This window comes from Macaca fascicularis, chromosome 7 (assembly GCF_037993035.2).
Source record: "Macaca fascicularis isolate 582-1 chromosome 7, T2T-MFA8v1.1".
NCBI lineage: Eukaryota > Metazoa > Chordata > Mammalia > Primates > Cercopithecidae > Macaca > Macaca fascicularis.
Genome location: NC_088381.1, coordinates 170,931,598 through 170,953,457, shown reverse-complemented (window position 1 = coordinate 170,953,457; position 21,860 = coordinate 170,931,598). Strand labels below are relative to the sequence as shown.

The 21,860-nt window shown below is 45.5% G+C and overlaps 1 protein-coding gene and 1 non-coding gene across 11 annotated transcripts in view; one reads left to right on the top strand and one right to left on the bottom strand.

Moving 5' to 3' along the window:
- TRAF3 (TNF receptor associated factor 3) overlaps positions 1-21,860 on the bottom strand; it is a 139,827-nt gene that overhangs the window by 110,723 nt on the left and 7,244 nt on the right. The window lies entirely within an intron of this gene.
- On the top strand, positions 17,862-17,962 carry LOC123575034 (small nucleolar RNA U13). The gene has a single exon (XR_006700203.2). It is a non-coding gene; the product is annotated as a small nucleolar RNA U13 (small nucleolar RNA).

Here is a 21,860-nt window from a genome sequence, read left to right as displayed (position 1 = left end):
GAGACGCAAGGCCTTGTCAGGAGGAATGCAGGGTGCACTGAATGCAGTCAGAGCCCCTAAAGGGTTTCCAGGGAAGGGCAAGAGGCCACCTATGTTTAGAAGCTCTGACAGCGGCGTGGAGGAGGGCATGGAGAGAACTAGGGTGAAGTGGACAGACAAGCTGGGGCCTCCGGCATCAGCAGAGGGCTTGCCTGGGCTGGGGAGCAGGCACGCGGGAAAACAGGGTGCAGAAGTGAGCACCAATGACAGATTGTGAGAGAAGAAGAGGGACCAAGAAATGCTCCCCAGTCTTCTAGCATCTGGATGGGGGTAGGGAGGAATCAAGAGCTCCACTAGAGACAGGTTATGTGTCATTCAAGCAATAACACCTGGTGGCCCCAGTCATGCCCCATTCACTCACTCTCAAGGTTTATGGACAAAATGCCTCCTTGTCCGCAGGTCCAGGACAACGAGCCCCCCTGAGACTAGCTATGTGAAGTACTCCACTCTTGACCTCCCCCCAGCCCTGCCAGGCCCCCTCTATTCTTCTGGAATCAGCACACGGACTTCCCTGTCTTCAAGGCCTGCCTTAGAACATAGGCCTCATGACTACAGGGAGCTGCCCATATCATTTCCTGCCATGCCCTGGCATGTAGGAGGGTGCCCAGCACATACCAAGGACTCAATAGTTGTTAATATGCAGGTCCGAAGCTGAAGCTCAAGGGGCAGCTTGGACTAAGGACATAAGTTTGGGGAACTTGGGAACCACAACTGGAAAATTATTTTATTTTTCTAATGGTATCTACTCAAAAATTCCCATTCTGCTAACTAAAGTTTTGATGTAAATTATGGCAGGGTTTGGGAAGGGTTTATCCAAACTGGCTTGATGGACTTCTGGACACTCTAGCCTCCAAGTGCCCTCTGCTGTTTAATGACTAAAGACTGAATTTCTGTAGAAAGTACCTCACCTTATGAAAACATAAAATCTTAACAGTCATACATTCACTGGAAATCAAGAAAAGAGGCCGGGCACGGTGGCTCATGCCTGTAATCCCAGCACTTTGGGAGGCCGAGGCGGGCGGATCACGAGGTCAGGAGATCGAGACCATCCTCGCTAACACGGTGAAACCCCGTCTCTACTAAAAATACAAAAAATTAGCCAGGCGTGGTAGCGGGCCCCTGTAGTCCCAGCTACTCGAGAGGCTGAGGCAGGAGAATGGCGTGAACCTGGGAGGTGGAGCTTGCAGTGAGCTGAGATCGCCTACTCCACTCCAGCCTGGGCAACAGAGCGAGACTCCCATCTCAAAAAAAAAAAAAAAAAAAGAAATCAAGAAAAGAGTATCGTGAATGAACAACTTCCAAGTCAGGGTGTCTCAACCTTGGCACGACTAACATTTTGAACCCAAAAACTCTTTGTTGTAGGTAGATGCTGAGTGCTGCAGTGTTCACAGCATCCCTGGCTCTACTTACCAATGGCAGTGGCATCCCCCACCCAACTTCTGAAGGTTTCCACACATTGCAAAACGCCCCCTAGGGGACAAAACTGCACCTCCCCCTTCATCCCACCAACTCCATCTCTGGATGTGAACCACTGTCCCAGACCCAGTGGTCTTTCATTGTAACTATAACCAAGGAAACTGGAATCAAATTAAGTTTGAAATGCTCACTTAAAAACAACTAGCCCAAATGACATCCTCTAGTGAAACTAAAAAACAGGTATGTACACACACAAACCATCCCAGTGAGGTTTTGAACTATGACATCAAAACATGAAAACATTTCCTTTGAAGAGTCTGGGTCTAATTGGACAGTCGTTGGAAGGACTGCCTCATGCTCTAGCTGAGGGAATGCATGACTAACCTCTTCATTTCAACAGGACACAGGAAAACGTGGCCAGGTAGAGCATTCTTTCCCCATATAAAACTGGGTGGAGTCACCGAGGTGGCTGCAGGCAGGGGCTCCCTGGTGCCTCCCTGCTCACCAGCAGGGAGAAGAACCCAACAGTATCTTGGGAAGCGATGACTAAGCCACAGCAGAAGCCACGGAGGGCTTGGAGACCAGCAGTGAGTCTCCACACAAGGGGGCTCCCAGCATCCTGCAATCCACGCACCGAGGGCAGTGAGGGTCTCATCTGGATATTCTCTTCCATCTGTCACTGTCTTTATGCACATCGCTCTCCACAGAAAAGTGAGTAATTCTTACACACTTTAAATCACTTGAGACATTTTTAGTATCAGATTCCCACATCAGTTTACCACAGAGTTTTTGAGGTTTTAACTTTTTCCTCCCTATCTAAGAAGAGCATACACCAGAAAAGAACCATCCAGTGAATCTCCTGGCCCCCAAACTCCCCCATGATGGGACTGGTGATGGGGTGTCCAGAGTAAAATGTCTGATAATGAGACCAAAACTAGTTGCCAATTATCTAAATTATCTAAACCAAAGGGCAGCAAATATGCATGTAGAACAAATACTCCCTTAAGGGCCAAAAGGAAAGAAAATTGAAGACAAGTAATTAAGGCATTAAAGATGTGTGAATCACAATACAAATTCTTCTACGTCCAGGGAAGGTCAAAATCTTTCCTTGTGTTCCTCAAAATATGGTGCTATAGACAGGAACCACTGGCATTTTTTCTGTCCTGGAGGATCAATTTTGGTGCACAGAAAGATTTTTAGACTTTTGTAATATTAGAAGATATATTATATATTACGTATTACATATCATACAGCAGAACTCAAGATTCATATGAATTTTAGATTAAAAGGACCACAAAACCAGGTATCAAGAACAGGGTTGGGTATGATGTTTCATGCCTGTGGTCCCAGCACTTTGGGATGCTGGGGCAAGATGATTACTTGAGGCCAGGAATTCAAGACCAGCCTGGGCAATACAGCAAAACTCTGTCTCTACAAAAAATACAAAAATCATCCAGTGTGGTGGCTTGCACCTATAGTTCCAGCTACTCGGGAGGCTGAGGTGGGTGGATCACTTGAGCTCGGGAGGTTGATGCTCCTGTGAGCTGAGACCATGCCATGACACTCCAGCTTGGGCAACAGAGTGAGACCCTGTCTCAAAAAAAAAAAAAAAGAAAGAAAGAAACAAAAGGCTGCTTTAGGATACTGCATTATTGGCCCTCTGAAAGGGTACAAGTCACACATCCACTGTCCTCTGTTGCTATGGGGGCCTCACAGTGGAAAGCTAGGGACATACTGATAATTTTCATCTGCTGTGCACCAAACGGCCCAATTATTTTCCTACCTAAGGTCAGTCGGGGAGCAAGGGAATCTGAAGAACACCCCAGAGAACTGAAGATTCTGTCTCCACAGAGAAAAGGGAGTCTGTGTAGACACACACAAGTCAACCATATGATTTCTCTGAACTTTTTTTTTTTAAACAGTCTCACTCTGTCACCAAAGCTAGAATGCAGTGACCTAATCATGGCTCACTGCAGTATGGACCTCCTGGGCTCAAAGAACCCTCATGTCTCAGCCTGGAAGGATCCCTCTCACCCTGCCTCCCGAGTAGCTGGGACCACAGGTGCACACCAACATGCCCAGCTAATTCTCTCTCAGACAGGGTCTCAAACTCCTGGGCTCAAGCGATCCTCCGCCTGAGCCTCTCAAAGTGCTGGGATTATAGGCGCCAACCACCATATCTGGCCCAACTTTTTAGTCAATTTCATAGGGTCACCTCCTCAAAACCAAGATTTATATCTTTGCATGTTTTTATGGTACATGCAGCAGTCATCAGATGCTTGCAAGGGAAGGACAGAGGCTAAGAGAAATCAGAAGCGAGCGGAGCCAGACACCAGCTCCAGCTCTGAGCCCAGCCCCAACAAGATGTTCCACTTCTGGCTGGCTGCAGGGTGCACACCTATAGTCCCAGCTACTCAGGAGCCTGAAGCAGGAGGATCACTTGAGCTCAGGAGCTTGAGTCCAGCCAAAGCAACAGAGTGAGACCCTGTCTCTTTAAAAAATAAAAAATAGGCCGGGCACGGTGGCTCAAGCCTGTAATCCCAGCACTTTGGGAGGCCGAGACGGGCGGATCACGAGGTCAGGAGATCGAGACCATCCTGGCTAACATGGTGAAACCCCATCTCCACTAAAAAATACAAAAACAAAACTAGCCGGGCGTGGTGGCAGGCACCTGTAGTCCCAGCTACTTGGCAGGCTGAGGCAGGAGAATGGTGTGAACCCGGGAGGTGGAGCTTGCAGTGAGCTGAGATCCGGCCACTGCACTCCAGCCTGGGCGACAGAGCCAGACTCCATCTCAAAAAAATAAAAAAATAAAAATAAATAAATAAATTAAATAAATAAATAAATAAAAAGAATATTCTACTTCTGGCCCACTTAACATCCATTATGGTCCTAAATAACTAAAACTGCTAAATTTTATTGAGCTTACCTATGTTAAATGCTTTCCATCTCACACCTCCAGGGGGTAGGTACCATTATCCCTATTTCTAGGTAAAAGAACTGAGACACATGGAAGGTAACTGCCCAAGACCCACAGTCACTCAGACCAGGCTGCCTGCCACCAGCACTCACGCCCTTAGCCACCACCCCACCTCATGCTGCCTCCTTATGTGCACCATCTGGGTGAAAATAAAAACAAGAAGCTAAGGGCTGACATTCCAAGATTGTAATTCTAAGGAACACAGGTTCTTCATGCCGAAAAAGGATCCCACTCTCTCTATAAAAAGCCTGCCAAGAGGCCAAGCCAGGAGCGTAAGCCACTGATACGGCTGTGTCTACCCAAATCTCATCTTGAATTGTAGTTCCTATAATCCCCATGTGTCACAGGAGGGGCCTGGGGGGAGGCAATTGAATCATGGGGGCAGTTTCCACCATCCTGTTCTTGTGATAGTGAGTTCTCACAAGATCTGATGGTTTTATAAGGGGCTTTTCCCCCTTTGCTCAGCATTTCTCCTTGCTGCCACCATGTGAAGAAGGATGTGTTTGCTTCCCCTTCCGCCATGGTTGTAAGTTTCAGGAGGCCTCCCCAGCCACGCTGAACTGAGTCAATTAAACCTCTTTATATTAATAAATTACCCAGTCTCAGGTATTTCTTTTTTTTTTTTTTTTGAGAGTCTTGCTCTGTTGCCCAGGCTAGAGTGCAGTGGCGCAATCTTGGCTCACTGAAACTTCCACCTCCCAAGTTCAGGCGATTTTTCTGCCTCAGCCTCCTGAGTAGCTGGGATTACAGGCGCCTGCCATCACACCCAGCTTTTTTTTTTTTTTTTTTTTTTTTTTTTTGTATTTTTAGTAGAGACAGGGTTTCACCATCTTGGCCCGACTGGTCTCGAACTCCTGACCTCATGATCCACCCACCCTGGCCTCCCAAAGTGCTGGGATTACAGGCGTGAGCCACTGTGCCCGGCCAGCCTCAGGAATTTTTTCATAGCAGCATGAGAATGGACTAATACAGCCACCTTCTAACACAACTTCTGCTCTTAGCTTGAAATGTCTTTAAACAGTTTCTTTAAAAAAAAAAAAAAAAAAAAAAAAGAGTGAGTCCAGGTACAATGGTTCATGCCTGCAATTCCAGCACTTTGGGAGGCCAAGGTGGGAGGACCGCTAGGAGTTGAAGACCAGAATGGGCAATACAGTGAGACTCCATCTCAAAAAAATCTTTTTTTTTTTTTTTTTTTTGAGACAGAGTCTCCCTCCATCGCCCAGGCTGGAGTGCAGTGGCACGATCTTGGCTCACTGCAAGCTCTGTCTCCCAGGTTCACGCCATTCTCCTGCCTCAGTCTCCCGAGTAGCTGGGACTACAGGCGCCCGCCACCACGCCCAGCTAACTTTTTGTATTTTTAGTAGACGGGGTTTCACCGTGTTAGCCAGGATGGTCTGGATCTCCTGACCTTGTGAGCCACCCACCTCAGCCTCCCAAAGTGCTGGGATTACAGGCGTGAGCCACTGCACCAGGCCAAAAAAATTTTTTTAATTAACCAGGTGTGGTGGCACATACTCGTGGTCCCAGCTACTTGGGAAGCTGACATGGGAGGATCACTTGAACCCAGGAAATCAAGGCTGCAGTGAGCCGTGATTGTACTACTGCACCTCTGCCTGGGTAACAGAGTGAGACACTGTCTCACAACAAACAAACAAAAATAGCTGTATTTGTTGGGTGCCTGCTAACTGCCAAGAGTTTTCTACACATACCAACATACTAACATGGCATATACTGACCCACCTATAAGCTGGGTATCTACAGCACCATAATCCTTACCCAAAACCGAGGCCAGATGTGTTTCAGAGTTCAGAATTTTTTGAATTTTAGAAAGGAAATATTGTATGTATATTTTATATATTATATATTATATAATACTCCTGAGGAAGTCTGAGGCAGTACCCATAAGAAAACACATTAACTCACTGGGTGTGGTGGCTCATGTCTGTAATCCCAACACTTTGGGAGGCCGAGGTGGGAGGATCACTTGAGTCTAGAAGTCTGAGATTAGCCTAGGTAACAAAGTGAGAAGAACCCTTTCTTTACAAAAAATTAATTTAAAAAATCAGCCGCATCTGGCGACACAAGATTGTAGTCCTCACTACTTGAGAGGCTGAGGTGGGAAGATCACTTGAGATCAGAAGTTCAAGGCTGCAGAGAGCTTTGATCATGCCACTGATTCTAGCCTGGGCAACAGAGCAAGACTCTTCTCAAAAAAAAAAAAGGGGGGGGGATAAAATGTTAATTAACAATCTGTGGTAAAATAATGAAATATTCGTATTAAGTGGAATAGAAATTATAAATAGCCTCAATAAGTCCAGGCCAAGTGGCACCAAATCTATGAAAAACATTCCATTTTCAGAGGCTCTGGGGTTTCAGGATTGTGGCTGAGGAATTGGGGCCTGCACCATCGTACTCACTTTATGTGCTGCTGTCCTGGTTCAGAAAGACCAAGTAACCTGGTAAAGTTCATGCAGCTGGGAAAGAAGAAAGAGAGGCAAGGTATGAACTCCGACTCTCTCACCCAAAGCCTGCACAGTGCTTCTCACACTTAGGTGAATGTGACAATCACCTAAAAGCCTCTCTGAGAGCTGACTGTGAGTCGGCAGGTCTGAGGCAGGGCCTGGGAACCTGCGTTCCTAAAGCAATGGAGCCCCTGGAGGGGATGTGCTGCTTCCACTGGAGCAGAGGCTCCCAGTCCAGCAGGGCATCAGCACTCCCAGGAGCTCTTTAAAAATTCCCTCTACATCTGAATTTCCAGGGTCTTAACTGATACAAATGGTATGGGTGGGGGCCTCAGTTTTTGTGGTCATTTCTAGTAGCCCAATAAGTCACTAATAAAGTAGGGCTCTGAGAAGGCAGCCTACAAGCCCAGTCAGGAGTTCCCCTCACAGTCCCTACTTTCCATCAAAGGAGTCTGGGAAGATTCCAGCAATGACCACAAAATGTTATTAAATTCCTCAGAGACAAAATACCCCAGCCATCCTAGGTTCTGGGGATCACAGCATTTTTTTACCCTCCCTTGGAATCAACAAAATCCTACACATACCACACTAAAGGCCAAGTTCTGGAGGACAACCACAAATAAATATGAAAACTATTGCTGCCCGGCAGCTGACAGAAGCAAATACTTAGCAGAAGACTATGAGAAAAGTGCTCAGCCAGGCACAGTGGCTCAGCCTGTAATCCCAGCACTCTGGGATGCCAAGGCACACGGGTCCCTTGAGGTCAGGAGTTCGAGACCAGCCTGACCAACATGGCGAAACCCCATCTCTACTAAAAATACAAAACTTAGCCAGGCATGGTGGCATGTGCCTGTAGTCCCAGCTACATGGGAGGCTGGGGCAGAAGAACTGCTTGATCCGGGAGGTGGAGCTTATAGTGAGCCAAGATCGCTCCACTGCACTCCAGCCTGGGTGACAGAGTGAGACTTCTTCTCAAAAAAAACAAACAAATGAACAACAACAACAACAAAAAAAAAAAAAAAACAAGAAGTGCTAACACTTGGGCTGGGCTACATTATGGGAATGAATTCACGAACTGAGTGCAATCTGCACATACTTAGTCAAACTGTGCATTTTGAATTATGCTCACGAGATGCTAAGATGGAAAGGAACCTGAGTGGTGGTGCAGCTGGTTCCTCCCTCTGTGTAAACTCTCTGTAGCTCCTCTGATGTCTGCGAAGCTCCTCCCAAATGCACCCATCATGAGAGACTCTGAGCAGGCCTTCCACAGCACTAATCTCCCCCCAATGCCACCAGACTCTTAATTCTGCTTTCAGTAGTCCAAATCTGCCACTGCTTCTCAAACCCAGTCTCAGGCCACTTCTGATATGACAGGTATGTATCCCAGCCTGGTCACCACCCTAATGCTGGTTCTCTGCAGAAGCTCATTTGGTTAAATTCCTCCTGTAAACTGAACAAGAGTCTATTCTGACCTGAGTATTAGCTTTTGTTAATTACTAATCCTCTAATTTGCCCTTTTTTTGTTCTATTGCCTCCTTCATAAAGTGTCATGTTCCAGATTGAAATCAGCAGTCTGAATTTCTTGAGAACACAGAATGTCTCATGCAGTATTTTTATGCATTTACCTAGCACTGTAACAACAGGACTGGCATCCATGAAGTGCCTTCCAAAGGTCTGCTGAGGCTGGGCACAGTGGTCATGCCTATAATCCCAGTCTTTCGGGAGGCAAGGCAGGACGATCACCTGAACCCAGGAATTTGAGACCAGCCTGGGCAACATGGAGAGGCCCTACCTCTACAAAAAAAATTTTGTGTTTTTGAGACAGGGTCTCGCTATCGCCCAGACTGGAGTGCAGTGGTGCGATCTCAGCTCACCACAACCTCTGCCTCCCAGGGTCAAGCTGTCTTCCTACCTCAGCCTCCTGAGGAGCTGGAACTAAAGGCGCATGCCACCACACCTGGCTAGTTTTTGTATTTGTTTTATAGAGACGTGGTCTCCACAAAGCCCAGGCTGGTCTCAAACTCCTGAACTCAAGTAATCTGTTCACCTTTGCCTTCCAAAGTGCTGGGATTACAGGTGTGAGCTACCATACTTGGCCCAAAAAATGTTGTAAACTTAGAAAGGTGTGAGGATCACGTGAGACTGGGAGGTTGAGGCTGCAGTGAGCGTGATCGCACCACTGCACTCCAACCTGGGCAGCAGAGCAAGACCCAGTCTCAAAAAAAAAAAAAAAAAAAAGGTTTTCTGAACTAAGCTGGATTTGGTCAGTGCTCACTCAAATGTTGTTTTTCTTTACACGAAAATACACTGAGTACCTAAGCTTAGTCAGGCACACAGTAGATAAATACATGCTGACCTGGTGAACGTGTGGTGGACATATCCTGTCCTCTCTTTCCCAACAAAGAAATACAAGTGCCTTTAACCTTAAATACCATTTTTCATTTTTACGGTGAGATAAATTTTAAAAGCTTGATTATTTTATTTTCACAACAACTATCATCCCCATATGCCAAGCAAGGAGACAAGGCTTTCAAAGAGATTCAGTGACGTGCCTAAGGTCACAAAGACAGATGGGGACTAGACCACTGGTCTCTAATTCCTCCTGGAATCTTGTCCTTCCACTGCAGGGTTTCTGCAGGAGGGATGCCACTATCTCCTCCCCATCCTCTCCCTCCCCCTCCTGCTCCCCCTCCCCCCTCCCCCTCCTCCTTCCCCTCCTCCCCCTCCCCCCCTCACCAACAGATAATCTCCATGCTTCCCACCATTCTATACAATCCAGAAACGTTTACATCAGTAGTGTTACACATAAAAGAGCAGAATGTCAAAGCCTGATAAGCCCTTATCATATACAGAATTGGGGACTCTATGAAGACGCCTCTCAGACCACTTTTTTCAGGTTGAACTATACCTTACATGTTTCACTCCAAGCCTAAGTGACTAAAATATAAAGCAGTTCCTAAGAAGCTTAAGACCATACAGAAAGGGGTAACTATATTGATTCATCTTAACCCAAGGCACTATCTATTTTGTAAGATGCAGAACACAGAGAGAAGACAGGCCAGGGGCACGTTTTCAACTGTGTGAATGACGCTGCCCCCTGGCCCTTGCCCTCCTGCCTTGCCTACTACCCTCCCCAGGCCTCAAGTCTCATTACCCTTCTCTGACCCCTATGCTGGTCACCCCCGGGCCACAGCCACTACATTCCGGCAGAAAGAATCCCGAAGGTGATGGCGAATGATAAAGTACGTAGTGCCCAAGGAAGCAAGCCCAAAGGCTCATGGAGAGCAATGATTCTGTCCCTTATGCTATGTCACAGGCCAGCACACTTTTGGAATTCAAAAGAACAGAATGAGGAACAGGTGTCCTTATTCAAAATATATACGTAACATTTTACCTTCGTAAGAGACCTCAGACCACGCAGACCAGAGGTCCTGGCCTCAGGAATCACGGGAGAAGCAGAGGCACTCAGGCCTCTGCAATTCCCTGCAGCAGCCAGTCATTCCGAGGCATTGACCAAGGGCTGTTTGGGGAAAAACTCTCTCCACCTGTGTTTTCCCCGCTTTCACACCCTGACAATAATCGCCAACGCAGAAGAATTCTGTGAACACAGCTGTTGGGGGTTCAGTCGCCAAGGCTGTTCACCCCCAATCCCTACTTCAGACACCAGTCCCAAGTCCAGGCCTCTGGAACTTCTGACCCACCAGCTTCAAGTTGGGGTTCCCACAAACCCTCTTTGGATTCGACTAATTTGCCAGAGTGGCTTACAGGACTCCGGGAAATATGTACTTACACTGACTGGTATATCGTAGAGGATACTGCAAAAGACACAGATGAAGGGACGCAAAGGGCGAGGTATGAGGCCGGGCGGGAGCCTCCATGCCCTCCCTCGGGCCATCCTCCAGAAACCTCCACGTGTTCCACCAAGTGGAAGCTCTCGAACGCTGTCCTTGAGTTTTTGTTTGTTTATTTTTGAGACAGTCTCGCTCTGACACCCAGGCAGGAATGCAATGGTGCAATCTTGGCTCACTGCAACCTCCACCTCCTGGGTTTAAGCGATTCTCCTGCCTCAGCCTCCCGACTAGCTGGGATTACAGGCGCCCGACACAACGCCTGGCTGATTTTTGTATTTTTATTAGAGATGGGGTTTCACCATGTTGACCAGGCTGGTCTCGAACTCCTGACCTCAGGTGATCCACCCGCCTCAGTCTCCCAAAGTGCTGGGATTACAGGCGTGAACCACCACGCCCAGCCTGTCCTTGAGTTTTTATGGAGGCTTCATAACACAGGCATGACTTACAATCATGTAGAGATGTTTTTGGACAAAAAACCATGATCTAAACCCAGCAAGGCCTGTCTGTTCAGACTTTTCTTGGCCTCTCTGTGCAGCATTCCTTCCTCCAGGGAATGGGGCAGGGCCCTCTCTGGAATAAGGGTCTTCTGACTCACAATCAGATTAGAGTCCTGCCTTGGGCAGCTGAAAGGAGGCAAGACACCCAACATTACAACAAAAGACTGTAACAAGGACTACGGGACTTATGAGTCAGAAACAATCGATGAAAACCTACACACACACATATATACACACACACATATATATATACGTGTGTGTACGTGTATGTGTGCATACGTGTGTGTGTATATACACACATATATATACATGAAACACCACAGTAGCTCACTCTCCTCATTCATGCCTATGTTGCACAGAAGGTCAGATGTTCAGGAAAGACTCCTTGGGAACAAAGAGAGGTTATGCTTGGGAAACACAGGATTAAGTGGCTTCCCAGCCAGGGATGTTGGGGCTCTCCATACAGGTATAAGCAAGGGGCACTCATGGAACACAGGCAGACACAGCTCTTCCCTCATTAATCCCAATACACTGGGGCTCCACTGGAGTCAAAGACACAGATTTCTTGTTTCATTATTTAAATCCACTCCCTCACTTCTCTGTGACCTCATCATGTTTGCTTGGCTCAGTGTTGCAACAATCAGCTGAGACAGGCTGGGAAGGCAGGGTTTCTATGTGAAAGCACATCCATACATACACACCTCTGCACACTGTCAAATTATCCCACACTTTTATACATAAACAGCCAGAACTTTATTCTAATAAGTCTCTGGGGATTTACTAGAATGATGTAGGGTAAAGGAAAGGAAAGTTAGGATATATAGGCTTACTAATATTTTCTCAATGAAGCTTTTTTTAAGAACACAGAGGAATATTAAAAACCTCACAATATTCTTTAAAATAAAAGGGAAGGTTTCAACTAATTTTTAAAATGAACTAGTAATAGGAAGAAAAAAAAATGTATGGACCCAAAGTTGTACTTGAAAAACTTGACAAACGCATGATCAAGGATGGCTGCTGCTAAGACATACATTTTATAGAGGTAGTTATTTTATGAATAGGTATACTCCAAAAGTTTTTTTTAAATTATTGATTTAGAACACATAATGTATTGTCTCACTGAAAATGAGTAACACACAACAGTTGGCATTTCCATTTTAATCCACAACAGTTTTCAAATGGGTATCTAACATATATTACTGAGAGCACTATGGAATCTAGCCACCACGCATATATTGGATTAAAGACAGTCACAAATTCTTTGACCCTCCTTTCCTTAAGAATTAGGGTCCATGTCCCCTCTCCTCAAATATAAGAGGGCTCTGTGTCTTTTTAGAACATGGCAGGAATAATGCTACACTGCTATCCAAGCCCAGGCTTAAGACACTGGCAGCTCCAGACTGGGTGCAGTAGCTCACTTTGGAAGGCCAAGGTGGGAGGATCGTTTGAACCCAAGAGTTCAAGACCAGCCTGGGCAACATAGTTAAGACCTTGTCTCTACAAAAAATTAAAAACTAAGAAATTAGCTATGCATGGTGGCATGCACCTCTTGTCCCAGTTACTTGGGAGGCTGGACTGGGAGGACCACTTCTGCCCAGGTGTTTGAGGCTGCAGTGAGCTATGATGGTACCACTGTACTCAGCCTGGGCAACAGAGTGAGACTCTATCTCAAAAGAAAAAAAAAAAGAAGAAAGAGGGAGAGAGACAGACTGGCAGCTTCCACTTCCTCTCCTAGAACACTCACTCTTAAGAGTTCTGAGTTGTCATGTAAGAAGCACAACCACCTCAGTTAGGAGAAAGGCCATCTGCAGAGGACCTGAGAGCACAAGGAGGGGGAGGATCCCCTGAGCCTGGCCTTCCAACCATCCAAGCATGTGCGTAAGGCCATCTTGGACCCTCATGACTGGACCAGCCAACAGATGAATATCAATAAATTACCTCCATCAAGGCCACATGGAGCAGAAGAATCACCCAGCTGAGCCCTGCTTGATCAGGCCACAGAACCATGAGATGCAAAGGTAGATTACTGTTTTAAATCACTGATATTTAGGGTGGTTTCTTATTCAGCAACCATTATCCAAAACAATCTATGGCTTTTTCAGGAAATGAAAGACGCACATCTCTTTCCTGCTGTGGCATCAGGAATATAGTTCCCTTCCCTGAAGCTGCACTGGTGGTGTGCTGTCAGCCATGATATTCCCCAGCCGCAAGCCGTTAAGTGCACCTCCTATGCTTAGAGCTGGCACTACAACATGAATGTGTCTGTGTTGAGAAGAGGGAAAGTACATGGTATGATCATCATCATCCCAGCCAGAGATGTTAGGGTTGTCTGCTTGGAAACCCTCCTAGAATTTTCGCACTTAGGAGAGGGCAGGTTTCAAAATTCTGAAGAAACATGATGCACAGTCAAAATACAACTGGGCTGGGAGCAGTGGTTCACGCCTATAATCCCTGTACTTTGGGAGGCTGAGGCAAGAGGATCGCTTGAGGCCTGGAGTTGAAGACCAGCCTGGGCAACAAAGTGAGACCTCGTCTGTACAAAAAAAATGAACAAAACTTGCTGGGTGTGGTGGCATGTGCCTGTAGTCCCAGCTACTCAGGCAGCTGGGTGGGAGGACCACTTGAGCGCAGGAGGCCAAGGCTGCAGTGAGCCAAGATCATGCCACTACACTCCAACCTGGGCAACAGAGTAAGACCTTGTCTCAAAAAAAGATTGGTTCCCAGATACCAAAGTCAAAAATACCACAAGGAAAAAAAACTACAGGCCGGGTGCAGTGGCTCATGCCTGTAAGTCCCAGCATTTGGGGAGGCCAAGGCAGGTGGATCACATGAGACCAGGTGTTCGAGACTGGCCTGGCCAACATGGCAAAACCCTGTCGCTACTAAAAATACAAAAATTAGCTGGGCATGATGGTGCATGCCTGTAATCCCAGCTACTGGGGAGGCTGAGGTTGCACTGAGGCAAGATCGCGCCACTACACTCCAGCCTGGATGACAAAGGAATATTCTGCCTCAAAAATGACAAGAAAAGAAAACTACAGACTAATATTCCTAATGAACATAGAGGCAAAAATCTTCAACAAAATAGTAGCAAACTCAATCTAACAATACATTAAAAGGATTATATACCATGACAAAGTGAGATTTATCCCAGGAATGCAAGGGTGATTCAACATACAAAACAAAATCAATATAATACACTACATTAATAGAATAATGAAAAAAAAATATGATCATCTCAGAAGATGCACAAAAAGCATTTGACAAAACTCAACAACCTCCCATTAAAAAAAAATAAGTCAGTGGCCAGGCACAGTGGTTCACACTTGTAATCCCAGCATTTTGGGAGTCTGAGGCAGGAGGACTGCTTGAGGCTAGGAGTTTGAGATCAGCCTGGGCAATATAGCAAGACCCATCTCTAAAAAAAAAAAAAAATCAATTAACTGGGTATATTGGTGCCCACCCGTAATCCCAGCTACCTGGGAGGCTAAGGCAGGAGAACTGCTCAAGGTGAGGCATTTGAGACCAACCTAGGCAACACAGCAAGACCCTGTCTCCACAAAAATTAAAAAATTAGCAAGGTGCAGTGGCTTGCCCCTATAGTAGTCTCAGCTACCAGGGAGACTAAAGAAGGAGCATTGCTTGATCCTGGGAGTTCAAGACTGCAGTGAGCTATGATCATATCACTGTACTCCGGCCTGGGTAAAAGAATGAGACCTGGTCTGGGGGAAAAATAAACGCCAGGCACGGTGGCTCGAACGTGTAATCCCAGCACTCTGGGAGGCCAAGGTGGGCTGATTGCTCAGGAGTTTGAGACTAGCCTGGGCAACATGGTGAAACCCATCTCCACCAAAAATGCAAAAAAAAAAAAAAAAATAGCAAGGCATTGTGGCATGTGCCTTTGGTCCCAGCTACTCAAGAGGCTGAGGTGAGAGGATCACTTGAGCCTGGGAGGCAGAGGTTGCAGTGAGCCATGATTGCATTACTGCACTCCAGCTTGGGTGACAGAGCAACACCCTGTGTCAAAAAAAAAAAAAAAAAGAAAAAAGAAAAAGAAAAAAAGAAAAGAAGAGAAAAGAAAGAAAACACAGCTAACTTCATAATCAGTGGTGAAAAGCTTCCCCTGAGATTAGGAACAGTATGAGGATGCTCACTTTCATCACTGCTATTCAGAATTGTACTAAATGTCTTAGCCAGAGCAATTAGGCAAGAAAAATAAATAAAAGGCATTCAAATTAGAAAGAAGAGGTAAATTATATATGCAGGTGACATGATTCTGTATAAAGAAATCCCACAGAATCCACAAAATAACTACTAGAGGTAATAAATTCAACAAGGTTGTAGGGCATAAGACCAACATACAAAAATCAGTTGTTTCTATACACCAGCAATGAGCAATACAAAAAGAAAGATCAGAAAATAATTTCATTTACAACAGAACCCACAAGAATAAAGCACCAAGAAATAAATTTATACAAAGAGGTGAACGATTTGTACACTAACACTACAAACTATCGCTTAAAGAAATTAAAAGAGACATAATTGAATGAAAAGACATCCCAAGTTCAGCCGGGTGCTGTGGCTCACGCCTGTAATCCCAGCACTTTGGGAGGCGGAGGCAAGCTGATCACGAGGTCAGGAGATCGAGACCATCGTGGCTAACACAGTGAAACCCCGTCTCTACTAAAAATACAAAAAATAGTCAGGCCCTGTGGCACGTGCCTGTAGTCCCAGCAACCCGGGAGGTTGAGGCAGGAGAATGGCGTGAACCCAGGAGACGGAGCTTGCAGTGAGCCGAGACTGCACCACTGCACTCCAGCCTGGGGAACAGAGTGAGACTCCCTCTCAAAAAAAAAAAAAAAAAAAAAAAAAAAAACCAGAAAAAAAGAAAAGACATCCCATGTTCATGGATTGGAAGACAATACTGTTAAGATTGCAACCCCCCAGAGCAATCTACAGAATCAATCCCCTCCCTATTAAAATTCCAATGACCTTTTTTGCAGAAATGGAAAAGGTGACATTCAAATTCATATAAAATTTCAACTGGCCCCAAATAGTCAAAACAATATAGAAAATGAAAAAGTTGGAAGACTCATACTTCCCAAACTTACTACTTCAAAACTTATTACAAAGCTTCAGGAATCCAAACAGTGTGTGATATGGTTTGGCTGGGTCTCCACCCAATTCTCATATTGAATTGTAGCTCATACAATCCCCATGTGTTATGGGAAGGGACACAGCGGGAGGTAATTGAAGTATGGGGGCAGGTTTTTCCCGCGATGTTCTCGTGATACTAAGTCTCACAAGATATGATGGTTTTATAAAGCACAGTTCCCCTGCACAGACTCTCTTGCCTGATGCCATGTAATACACACCTTTGCTCCTCCTTGTCTTCCACCATGATTGTGAGGCCTCCCCAGCCATGTGAAACAATGAGTTCATTAAACCTCTTTTTCTTTATAAATTACCCTGTCTCGGGTATGTCTTTATTAGCAGCATGAGAACAGACTAATAAAGTGTGGTACTGATGTAACAGACTTACAGAGCAACAGAATAGAACTGAGCATCCAGAAATAAATGCAAACATCTATGGCCAATTTATTTTTAATAAGGGTGCCAAGACCATTCAATAGGGAAAGAAGTGTTTTCAATAAATGGTGCTGAGAAAACTAAGTAAGAACATACAAAAGAATGAATTGGGACTCCTATCTCATTCCATATACAAAAATTAACTGAAATGGATCAAAGACCTAAAGGTAAGAACTAAAACAATAAAACTCAGAAGAGGCTGAGTGCAGAGGCTCACACCTATAATCCCAACACTTTGGGAGGCTGAGGTGAGTGGATCACTTGAGGCCAGGAGTTCTAGACCAGCCTGGGCAACGTGGCAAAACCCCATCTCTACTAAAAATACAAAAATTAGGCAGGCTAATTAGTGGTATGTGCCTGTAGTCCTAGTTACTTAGGAGACTGAGGCATGAGAATTGCTGGAACCCAGGAGGCGGAGGTTGCAGTGAGCCAAGATCATGCCACTGCACTCCAGCCTCGGCAACAGAAGGAGACTCGGCCTCAAAAAAAAAAAAAAGTTTAACATTCAGAATATATAAAGAACTCAACAGACATTGTCCCCCCAAAAAATGTACAAATGGCCAAGAGTCACATGAAAAGACATTCAATATGTTTGCCCATCAAGAAAATACAAACCCGGCCGGGCGCGGCGGCTCAAGCCTGTAATCCCAGCACTTTGGGAGGCCGAGACGGGCGGATCACGAGGTCAGGAGATCGAGACCATCCTGGCTAACACAGTGAAACCCCGTCTCTACTAAAAAATACAAAAAACTAGCCAGGCGAGGTGGCGGGCGCCTGTAGTCCCAGCTACTCGGGAGGCTGAGGCAAGAGAATGGCGTAAACCCGGGAGGCGGAGCTTGCAGTGAGCCGAGATCGCGCCACTGCACTCCAGCCTGGGTGACAGAGCCAGACTCCATCTCAAAAAAAAAAAAAAAAAAAAAAGAAAATACAAACCCAAACCACAATGAGATACCACTTTACACTAACTAGAATAGCTTTAATCAAAAATATATACATATACAACACACACACACATACACACACGTACATCCTTTTGTAGTTCATAAGTGTGATTGGGTATTCAAGTGCAGGTGTGAGAGGTGCCACTCTTAAACCTTGTTATGATATTGGCACATTATCCATGTGACATAAAAAAGAAAACAAAATAAATTTAGCAAAGATGTCCTGAAATTGGAACACTGCTAGTGGGAATAAGTTAAATACAGTATTACCATATGACCAGCAATTCCACTCCTAGGTACATACCCAGGTGAAAAACATACCTACACAGAAACTTGTGCACAAATGTTTACAGCAGCATTACTCTTAATAGTCAATAAAAATAATCCAAATGCCCATGAACAAATGAATAGACAGATTGTGGCATATATGTACATACAATGGATTATGATTCAGCAATAAAAAGGAACAAAATACTGACACATGCTACAACTTGGCTGTACCTCAAAAACATCATGCTAAGTGAAAGCAGCCAGACACAAAAAACAAGTTATATGATTCCTAGATGCTATATCTGGAATAGGCAAATCCACAGAAACCAAAAGCAGATTAGAGATTATCAAGGGACGGGAAGATTGGGGAATGGGAGTGATTACTTAAAGGGTAAAGGGGGATGAAAAGTTGTTTTTTCTTCTTTAAGAGACAGGTTCTCCATCTGTCCTCCAGGCTGGAGTGCAGTGGTGCCATCACAGTTCACTGCAGCGTCGAATTCCTGGGCTCAAGCAATCCTCCTGCCTCAGCCTCTGGAGTAGGTGAGACTACATACAGGCTCAGGTCACCGTGCCCAACCTTTTTTTTTTTTTTTTTTTTTTTGAGATGGAGTCTTGCTCTGTTGCCCAGGCTGGAGTGCAGCAGCATGATCTCGGCTCACTGCAACTTTTGCCTCCCGGGTTCAAGTGATTCTCCTGCCTCAGCCTCCCGAGTAGCTGGGACTACAGGCATGTGCCACCATGCCCAGCTAATTTTTGTATTTTTAGTAGAGACGGGGTTTCACCACGTTGGCCAGGATGGTCTCGATCTCTTGACCTCGTGATCCACCTACCTCAGCCTCCCAAAGTGCTGGGATTACAGGCATGAGCCACCGCGCCCAGCCCCAGCCACTACTAAAAAAATACAAAAATTAGCCAGGTGTGGTGGCACGTACCTGTAACCCCAGCTACTCGAGAGGATGAAGCAGGAGAATCGCTTGAACCTGGGATGCAGAGGTTGCAGTGAGCCAAGATCACACCACTGCACTCCAGCCTGGGTGACAGAACAAGACTCCATCTCAAAAAGAAAAAGGGAAGGAAAAACATTTTCTGCTATGGAAAAAAAAAAAAAAAAAAAGCAAGGCAAGTGACCAGAGCAACAGCATGGGCTGTTTAATTAGGGTGTTCAGGGAAGACCCCTTTGAAGAGGTCAAATGTGAACAGAGACCTGAATAAATTGAAGTGTTGTTGTTGTTGGAGACAGTCTCACTGTCACCCAGGCTGGAGTGCAGTAGTGCCATCTCGGCTCACTGCAACCTCCACCTCCCGAATTCAAGCGATTCTCCTGCCTCAGTTGCTGGGACTACAGGCACGTGCCACCACACCCAGCTAATTTCTTTTTTTTTGGTTTAGTAGAGAAGGGATTTTACCATGTTGGCCAGGCTGGTCTTGAACTCCTGACCTCAAGCGATTTGCCCCCCTCAGCCACCCAACGTGTTGGGATTACAGGCATGAGCCACCACACCCAGCTCAAATTGAAGAACACTATTATTGCTAAATAACAGAAAAACATAAAGTGCTAAAATATGAATTTAAATACACAAAAATTCATATGCTAAAACTGCTTTTAAAAAGGGGAGATATCAATAGATGTTCCTTTTGTGCAAATATACTGTGATTTCACTTTCTAGACATTTTACCCTTTTTATAAATAATTTATTTGCAGTCCAATAATGTCCTTCTACTCCCACCGGTACTTCTTCCAGGGACAGGCCATACTTCCAAGACGGCCTGCCATCCGCCTTGCTAGTAAGTCATTCCCTTTACGAAATCACTCAGGAGAGGAAAGGGGAAGAGAAATGGTCACTTCTGAAACACTAGGTTCTTATATTCTCTCACATGCTCCCATTTTTCTTGTTCTTGTTTTGAGACAGGATCTCACTGAGTCACCCAGGCTAAAGTACGGTGACACAATAACACCTCACTGCAGCCTTGACTTCATGGGCTCAAGCAATCCTCCCGCATCAGCCTCCTGAGTAGTTAGATGGGACTACAGGAACACACCACCATGACTAGCTAATTTTTAAATTTTTTGTAGAGACAAGGTCTTATGTTGCCCAGGTTGGTTTAGAACTCCTGGATTCAAGCAATCCCCCTGCCTCATCCTCTCAAAGTGCTGGGACTGCAGGTATGAGCCACTGCACCTGGCACAGACTTTTTTTTAGACGCAGCTTTACTCTTGTTGCCCAGGCTGGAGTGCAATGGCACAATCTTGGGCTCACTGCAACCTCTGCCTCCCGGGTTTAAGCAATTCTCCTGCCTCAGCATCCCAAGTAGCTGGAATTACGGGCATGCGCCACCACGTCCAGCTAATTTTGTATTTTTAGGTGAGATGGGGTTTCACTATGTTGGTCAAGCTGGTCTCGAACTCATGACCTCAGGTGATCCACCTACCTCGGCCTCCGAATGTGCTGGGATTACAGGCACGAACCTCTGCGCCAAGCCCAGGCTCACGTTTAGGTCTCAATTACTTTTTTTATTATGGTAAAATACACATAACAAAATTTACCATCGTAATCATTTCAAGTGTATAGTCCAGTGGTATTAAATACATTCATAATGTTGTGTGACCATCACCACCATCCATCTCCAGATGGAGAGTTTAGGTTTCAGAGGCTTTTCTGTGTGACTGTGAACTCCACAGTTACCTTTGCATAGATGAGAAAGCTGAGGCTTAGAAAGGAAGAGGAATTTAACAGCACAGTTAGCAGAAGGACAGACTAGAATTCAAAGCAGGGCTGATTCCTTCCATACATAAACTGGTCTCGTTTTTACTGGGTCCATCTTAGGCCAGACTGTAGCAATACAAAGAATGAAGTGACCCAACCCTTGAGAAGCTTGTCGTCTCAACCCTAGAGACCTATCCCAGATGCACAGAAACATCCCTCAATCTGGAGAAGGCAGGGAAGGCTCTCATGCCACTGCCTCCACCCTACAAGGGCCCACTTAGGTCTAAGAACAAAGAAATCTACCCTCTGTCATCCCAAGGGCCTGACCTAGTGGCCTCAGTGTCCGGCCGCATTCTCTTATTCACAGTCCTTCCTGGAGCAGGTACAGATGGCCATGAAACAAGCCCCTACATCTCTGCTCAGCCACCACTGACCCCTCCTGGTTGCAAGTTCAAAACCTTGACAGTGGTTCTCACAGAAGAGCCACCTTAAGTATTCTCCAAAATAGCCAAACATCATTTCCCTGCTAACAGCGGTGACAGCTTCCATGCCTTTAACTCATATTTCCACAGGCAATCTGTAGTTACAATTAAATTCAAGATGAATAGGTGCTAGGCTGTAACCATTATGCTCTCTACAGAGTGACCAGGCCTTGGGGACTTGTTCATCACTAACAAGCTAATGTTTGTAAAACTCTGTAAAGACATAATGACTAAATGCTATCATTATTACTAGACTACCAGTTTAAATGTAAATTAAGAGAGAAAGGGGAAAGAAAACACATTAGCAAATCAGGTTAGGGACTGCTACTCAGCAAGCTGTAAGAAGCATCTGAGCCACTGCGAAAAGAACCTCCCAACCAAATGTGTCAAAGGACAGTAAATACGAGGGGGCTGCTGTAAGAAAGGAACTCATGGCAGAGATGGAATGGAGTGCGGCCTAGAATAATCAGCCATATAGGCAAAACAGATGTTGGATGAAAGGGAAAGGCTGTATGAAAAATACACCATTTTAAAAAAAAGCACTCTCTAGCAGCAAAACTAAAGTCTACTCTGAAAGCAAAACTAAGAAGTTTAGAACCTGAAGAAAATCTAAAAAACTGCACTGTAG